Source organism: Larimichthys crocea, chromosome III, assembly GCF_000972845.2.
Source record: "Larimichthys crocea isolate SSNF chromosome III, L_crocea_2.0, whole genome shotgun sequence".
In the NCBI taxonomy this organism is placed as follows: Eukaryota; Metazoa; Chordata; class Actinopteri; family Sciaenidae; genus Larimichthys; species Larimichthys crocea.
In genome coordinates this window covers 26,360,769-26,368,914 of record NC_040013.1, presented here as the reverse complement: position 1 = coordinate 26,368,914, position 8,146 = coordinate 26,360,769, and positions in this window count along the sequence as shown.

The window sequence follows — 8,146 nt, the reverse complement described above, 5'->3', positions numbered from 1 at the left end:
GGATTTCTACGAACAAATACAACACGCAGCGGCCAACACGTACACATACACAAATACACATACAAACACATGCACGCACATAAACAAACAATACAAAACCAACACACACACAAAAATGGTGATCTTTGTCCCATTCAGATCGATTTCACCCAGCAACTGTGCACCTCCACCATGCCATGTCAGGAGCCACAATGGCCTTTGACACCAGCCATCGAACAACCACAATGTCACCTAACTCTGGGCGCTGACCAACCACAAAGGGCCTCTCTTCGCTTCAGAGTCTCTGCTATTCTTTTGCCTGATCTCTCGGACAAAGCAGTGTTACAGGAGCACAAATTGAGCTTGAACAATCGCTCACAAAGGAGGCACTGACTTGGTTTTTCCAACCCTTTTGCCAACTGTACCACATTCTAGCCAGTGTGGTGTGAAGGTAAATTGGCATCACATGCAGCAGTGCTTAGAGAGATGATTAGAGCGGCTTTGTTGCACAGTTATTGATTTGTACACAATTATTTCCTTTTGTCAGACTCAGGTTTTGTTTGCTAGGAGATTATATTAATGATATCAAACACCCCAAAAATGATCAGAAAAATGTATCTTAAACATCAGTTCTTTACAGTACAATTCATTCAGAATACTTGTGATGTGATGTCAAAGATTGATTGAGTTATTCCAGGGGATTTCAACATACTTACTGTTCTTTTTTTCTTTTTGAGTGACTATAGCATTATTTTTTGTCTGCTCTGACATGAGGACGGATGTTAAAGTTTGAATGACAAAAGACAAGAACATGTAGAAGACAGGCACCTTTGTTGATTGAATGATTTTCAAGCAAACATCCCAGAACAACACAGGAAACATGACTAAGATTAAGTAGTGATGACTGTTAGTCCACGTCAGAGAAACCACACGAGAATTCGGCGGCTCCAGGAAATGGTGGTTCTCTAGATTTCTGTTTATTACTCATCTACAGGTCCCTAATCTGATCTTCAGTTCAGTAATTGGTCTGGGAAAAAAATAAATAAATACCGGTACTGGTGCTGTGCATTTTTATCGTTGTTCCTCTTACACATATGTTTTCTTTATCATATTTTTATATCTGGTGTATTTACAGTATGCTGTGCATTTGTTTGTTTTGCATCTATTCCCCTCAAATAAAGCTGATGAACTAAGGTGCATCTAAATGATACATGACCCCTCATGACCCCATCAGGTTTGTGTTTTCACACTTTGTCCGTGTGCATTTTTAGAGAGCTGGAAAAAGCCAGGATTCGTGGAATGCTTTGTGATGACTGAGAGCCCAGGTGTCACTTTGTGAGTGTGGTCAGAGATCAGAAAAAGGATGACATAACCCTCACCATGAGTTCATCTCTCAATCTCTCCATGCATCTATCCATCTCCATCAAGGGGTGCCAGTCCAGTCCTGGGTCAGCACCCACCTAATTTAGGGCGCCTGGCCTCTTTGGCCTACACGCTCGGTCTGTCTGTGCCCTCACTTAGGTGCTATGAATAGATACTGGCGTATGCTCGGTGCTGTCAGCTGGGCATTGGCACGTGTGGCTCATGTCAGCACGGCCGCAGCGTAATGCTCCCAACTGGCGTCACTGCACCGACAGCACATTCGGGTCGCCATGGAAACAAGGACGAGCACAGCTACCTCTGCCCTGACATCCATTGGATGTGTTTTCCAGACAAACTCTGATCTCTTTCAATCTCTTTATTTCTGCCTGTCTTTCTTTCCCCATCCCTCCCCTGCTCCTCTTCTCCTCTTTTCTTTTGCTTTCTGTCTTGTCTACGTGACTTATGACGTGCAGCGGGGAGCTGGAGGTTTGGGATTCTATCCAGAGGGCTTCAAATTCGTGAGCTGTTCAAATCTTTGCCATTGTTCTAAGGAAAAATACAGGAATACACTCATGAGCTGATCATATGTGTATTTAAACAAGGTCTGAGCCTTCAAGTTTCCTTTAATAGGGTGTAAATGTGTGTGTGGGATGATTTCCTCACCAGTGAGTAACAGTGGGCAACATTCAAACCAGGAATTTCTTAAGTTCTTCCTAGTACATGGGGATTGTCACGTCTCTCTCCCCCTCTGAATTTTCTTCTCCCATAGCCACAATTCTCTTTCTTTTCTTCTCCCTCCATCCACACAGGCATGCGGTGTGGGAGTGACTGGCCTTAATGGAGGGTTGTGTGGGTCACACCATTTTTTCACGGAGGTCAGACAGCTTTCTCAGGAAAACTGTGCAGATTGCAGTGTTTGTATTTCTGCTCCATTTACCACTTTGTGTTTAATCACGTATCATTTACTGTGTCCTGACGGGCAAGCCGGAGGCCAGGTGGGTGTAGGGGACACACACTAAGTTAATAAAACAAAACTAAAAGACAGGAGTGTGTTTCTGTGTTACTGTGGTTCTGAATCTTCCGAGCCAGAGATCCCTGACACAGATCCCCGGTTTCAGTTTTGGGCTGGTTTATATCAAAACAATGATAATCCACCTCTTCCTCCATTGTTTCCTGTTCTTCTTAGGCCATCATCTGTCCATTCTCTATCTGTAACCGCTTATCCTCATCAGGGCCACAGGGAGCTGGAGCCTATCCCAGCTGACTTAGGGTGAGAGGCGGTGTATACCCTGGACAAGTTACCAGCACATAGAGACAACAATTCACACTGACATTAACACCTACGGGCAATTTAGAATCAACAATTACCCAATTAAGTGCATGTCTTTGGACTGTGGGAGGAAGCCAAGACACAGGGAGAACATGGAAGCTGCACACAGACTTGCTGTGCCACCCTGAAATGTCATCGTGTTTAAATATATTTTACAAAAATATTGTCACATCTCCATCATACAGTAACCTGTCTGAGAGATTTGGCATTTCAAACATTGTTATTATCTGTCCAAAGAAGAGTTGAGTCCATCTGTAGAGTTATTCACTGTAATCAAAGGACGATGCAGAAAAGAAAAGTTCAGTCTGAACTAGAGGCAAGACTCACACTTTGTCTCTTTTTTCAGCCTTTCTCTCTTGTACTGATACATGATACTATGACGCACACTTTTCAAAGGGGTCATTTATATCTTTGTCATGGGAAACTTGAATTCATGTCCAGTGAGTTTAGCAAGAAACGAAGTCAGAGCCAGTCAGTTAAAGTTTAAACCACTCTGACGCTAACTTTATGGGTCATTGTCTGTATAAGGTTATGAGGATATGACTGTGTGAGGAAACTTTTAATAATGCATCTGTGGTGCCTGCACATTAATGCTGAGTTACAGACCAGCTGGAGAACATGTTGGGTATATGGGATCAGTGGGGATAACTCCAACTCGGCTTTTCTTATGTGAAAAAATGTGTGTATTCTTTTCTAAGGTCTGCTATTATTCTAGGTATGCTAGAAAATATGGACTTCAGATTGAAAAATAACAGGTGAATATTTATTTTAGATACTTCATAACCTGTTTACAATGCAAAATACTGGCAATAGAAGCATTAAAATGATTTCATTGTCCAACTAAAGACTCACAGGAGAAGAAACCATTATGAGTCACTAAAAAATGTAGCTTTATGAGATTGTTACGGATTATAGAACATGTGTAAACCACAGACCGCTCATACTGGGATGCATTGGGAATGAGTAAACGTGCTAAGTTACCCCTGGCATTGAAAAGGTTACTCAAACAATGATGAATGAAAAGCATGCACGGAGCTTCCCTGACCCTGGTGATGACAAAAGTTACACTGTCTCTGAAGAATTTGACATTTTAAGAAGATACATTTTGCCTCGCCCTTGTACTGTACTTTCATAGAGCTTCGCTTAACTCGTCAGAACAAACGCTGCCTTGATGAATCCGACTACCCCCCAACACACCCATGCACACCAGAGCTGAACTGAAGACCCTCTGTTGAAACAAAGCAGGTGCTACATGAAACTGCCCTCTCTGTGGCGGTACTGTTAGGGCAACATTAAAAAAATCCACCTTTCAGTTTTGATTTACCTACATTTAAAACATGAATATAATCATACATAATATGTGTGAAATACACTCGGCTGCTCTTGACACTCAGATGATTAAAAACGACAATTTGTTTTGGATCTGTTTTCCATTGGTGCAACAGATAACCTCTGTATGACGTCTCTGCACTGTTAGTTTGCCCTGGACTTTCTCCATGGCTGCCAATTAGGAATGGTGTGTGTGTGTGCACTGAGGTGAATGCCAAGTTGGTCCACTCATGAAGCGTGCATTTCTCTCTCTCTCTGCTTCTTCCTCTTTCTTATTTTTCGGTCTAAAACACACATTCACACCTACGCGCTCACACAGAGAAACACTTGACCCGACATTTGACGGAAATGTTTATGTATTATGAATTCAGGTTGTGTCCTCAAGACGCCCATTCATCTCTTTCATATTAACCCTATTAGCAGCCTCACTGACAGAGCACAATGATATGGGTTGCCAGGATATTGCTGTTATTATTGCTGTGACTCTATTTTCAGACTCAATAACTCTCTCACCCACACACTAGAGGTAATGAGAAGAGTGTTTATTTGTGTAAAAGGAGTGTTTGGGAATTAAAAGCAACCAAATATTGCTTAGTTTAACACAAAGGATGTCTCAAATGTACCATCTTTAGGAGAATCTGTTCCATTTACCCATAACGGAATAAACAGAAAGCATGACGGTGTTTGCGCGTCTATTATTTTATTTTTTTTATTCAGATTTTTTAGGATAAAATCTGAATTACTGAAAATAATGTGTTAGAGTAATCATTGATTATATCTGCCAAAAAGAATCTGTGACAAGACGGACTTTGTTTGGAAAACTGTCTGGAAAATGAATCCATCATTGTTTGAATGCTGCCATCTGCACATATGGCCACATACACACCAAAGCATAAACACACAGAAACACACTAACACACACTCCAACGTCAGCACATCGACGTCAGACAATCCAAACAGTGCCCAGTGCTAGGCAACCATGCCATCCCAGTGCAGATGGCGGGGTCTGATCATGTTTATTTTACTCTAATCTAATGCACTTAAATCCCATTGCCTACCCATGCCTTCTAAATGACACTGGGGAGTTACAAGTAGCTGTGTATGCATGCGTGAGTGTGTGCGTGTGTCTGTTCAGCACAATGGTGCTACACTTCTAAAGTTTGCAGCTTTCTCCAGCTCTCATCTGAAGATGCTGGTGCACAGTTAGAAGTAAAACTCTCTCTGGCTCCTCCACCCCTGTTCTCATATCAGGAGCATAACTGAAATGATTTGCTAAGGACCTTTTTTTACTTCTGATGAGGCAATACAGTTTAAACTGTAAAAGTAGTAGGCCTCCCACCTCAGCATGATTAATGGAGGTAACTACTGGACATCCATGGATTGTGTCTCTTTTGGATTGTAGTGTATCTAGATTCCCTTTGGTGACCATGTGTTTGAATTTTTAAGGGGTTGAAAGGGATTCACAAAACACTCTTGGCTGAGGCAGTTGTGGGACCCTGAATGGGATGTTATATAAGGTCAATCGGGCACAGTTGCAAGTAAAGTGGTCAGCAGAGTGCGTTATAGGCCCATTTGTGCTCCGAGAACAAAGGTTACAGTGTGTAACCCAATGTGGCAAGTGTGAATGCAAACACTTCTAAAGAAGATGTTCAGTCTATGTCCCTACAGAAGAAGACTTGTTTAATGATACCTTTTTATTTATAGATCAGCAAACAGTAAATCTCAATTCTGAAAGATTGGGATGTAAGAAAATTCTGCAGTTCCTGAATGTTTGTGTCTGAATACTTGTTGTGTGTTAAGATGAATAACTGATCAAAAGCAACACATTTAAACTTGTTTGAAACCTAAAAATTAAAAATGAAATGTTGAAACTTTTAATGAGACTTTCAACAGCCTTTTTAATTCAGAATAACGAGTGTGACAGCAGGTAGATGTACCCGTATCTTTCTTTCATCAGTGTGGAGTCTCGACTTGTCTCCTCATGAGTTGTGGTTTCCAGAGATCTGGGCTACAGTGAGTCAGTTGGTACTGTATGTGGAGACATTTCTCCCAAATCAGAGGCACACATTGGCAAGAAGGGTGGATTATCTTGGCATGACATGTGCGGGTGTGGCTTTCCGTGGAGCAGTCTAATGATGCACAGGAGCTGCGGCTGCGGAGGTGGGTGGATTGCCGTGGCTTAAATATAATCTATCTCGTAGCAGTAAAACAGATCTACCCTGCTACACCGCCATCCACCCAAATGCGTGTTTGCAGAATGGACAAGGTGTCCAAGGACACTTTAGTCACTCCACATTCCAATTGTTATAATCAGCGTGATTAAATCACACCCTTTCTCTTTTCTTCTTAACATGTTGCACCTGCCATCTACTGTACATGGAGCATATTTGAATATCGTGCTGCATACCATTTGACCATGTAATTCACATAGGTAAAGTAGGTAAGTAAGTAAAGTAAATAAATGTAATGTAACTGCTCCAAATATTACACCACAATGCATATTAATTCAATACTAGTAGTTGTAGTTGTAAAAATTGGACATTAGCTTTCCACAGTTACCAGTTCAGTATATGAGGATCAATACATCCATCAATGTAATAAAGTAAATTGTTCTATTTCAAACAGTCCAATAAAACAATATTTTATAACAAAATTAAATAACAGTGTCAGTACAATCATACAATGTGGAAGAAGGTGCTTATTGTGATGAAACTACAGACAATTATCACCTGAACCTGCAGCTCCCCTCGGCTTTACAGTTTTCAGCTGTCAGACATCAACTTTATTGTTTAGTACCAGACAGACACAAATGTATGTACACTGTACATATTTATAGAAGAAAACAAGACTAAGTTCCAGCTTTTCAATTCAAAAATGCTAAGAATACCCAGCATTACTTATGCATATTGTGTAAGTTTGAGTACTGCACATCTTGTTCAAATCAGTCTAATTAGCATCAGCATTTAAAAGCAAAGTTTACATAACTGCAATCATGACATTTATCAGGTCACAGGCACAGTCACCCTGAAATAATATATATAGGGTGATAATAATAATAATTCAAGAACAAATGGACACATTTGTTCTGCCCATTTGCAAATGCTTCTGACCTAGTTTGCACCACACTTTTTGTTTGCACTTCTGTATTTGTCTCAATGCCATATCTGCATCATCTACATGTCTGTCAGTCAGCTGTGGCAGGTTTTCAGGTCTGTCAGTGTGTAATACCCCTTTCCCATTTCAGTGCATTTTAAATGGAAGATCTATTTATACAGCGTGTCTGTGGGAACGGGTTTCGTGGTTGCTTCGTCAGAGAGCTGGTCTGTCTGTGGCAGCAGGCTGGAGGGGCTTTAGGATCTTCATCCCCCTTGGTGAGGACCTATCCCAGCAGGCTTAGTGACACAGGCCTAGGCAGCCGCCACAAAGCTGGATGGGCATTGGATAAATTGCTCTTTCTCCACCAGAATAATGAAGAAGCACACAAACAAACAGAACACAAATACATACCACACCCACTAACACGAAAGGTTACAGCTGATGGATGAACTTGTATTGTGGCATGGTTTATGATAATCCAGGCTTGGTCGATAGCCATGTACAATGTGGGCTGTGCACTGAACTAACTTGTCTTGTTGGTTATTCACTTAATAAGAATGTGAGACTTTGACACATCCCTTAACAGCTGGACAGCTAAATTAAAGTCAGTGTTTTGGTCTGATTTTATTAAAGTCACACATCAGACTCAATCTGTCTTTGTGTTGACACCCTCATTAATAAACACTGTATAAGGTATCTAACATGAGAATGCTGCTCTAATATCATTATAATTTGATACGCAGTCGACGTAGTTTCACATTTATATCTGAGAACAGTTCATGCTGAGGTCTGATCTCCCCCCAACATTGTGTGCTCAGCTGTGTGTAACACCTAAGAGCCCACTATTGACAAGTATTGTAGCAGTACACAGCATGAGTGGCCCCAGGGCTGTGTACGGGACTGGAGCGTCGCACAGAACTATTGACTTAGTTAACAAGAAATAAATGACTGCTGGTGTTTGTCTGCACATGTTTTTCTCAGAAAAGTGATGTCATATTTTCCTTTTCATTTTCTACTTTCAGCCCTGTCTTTTGCAAGCTCCTGTACCTC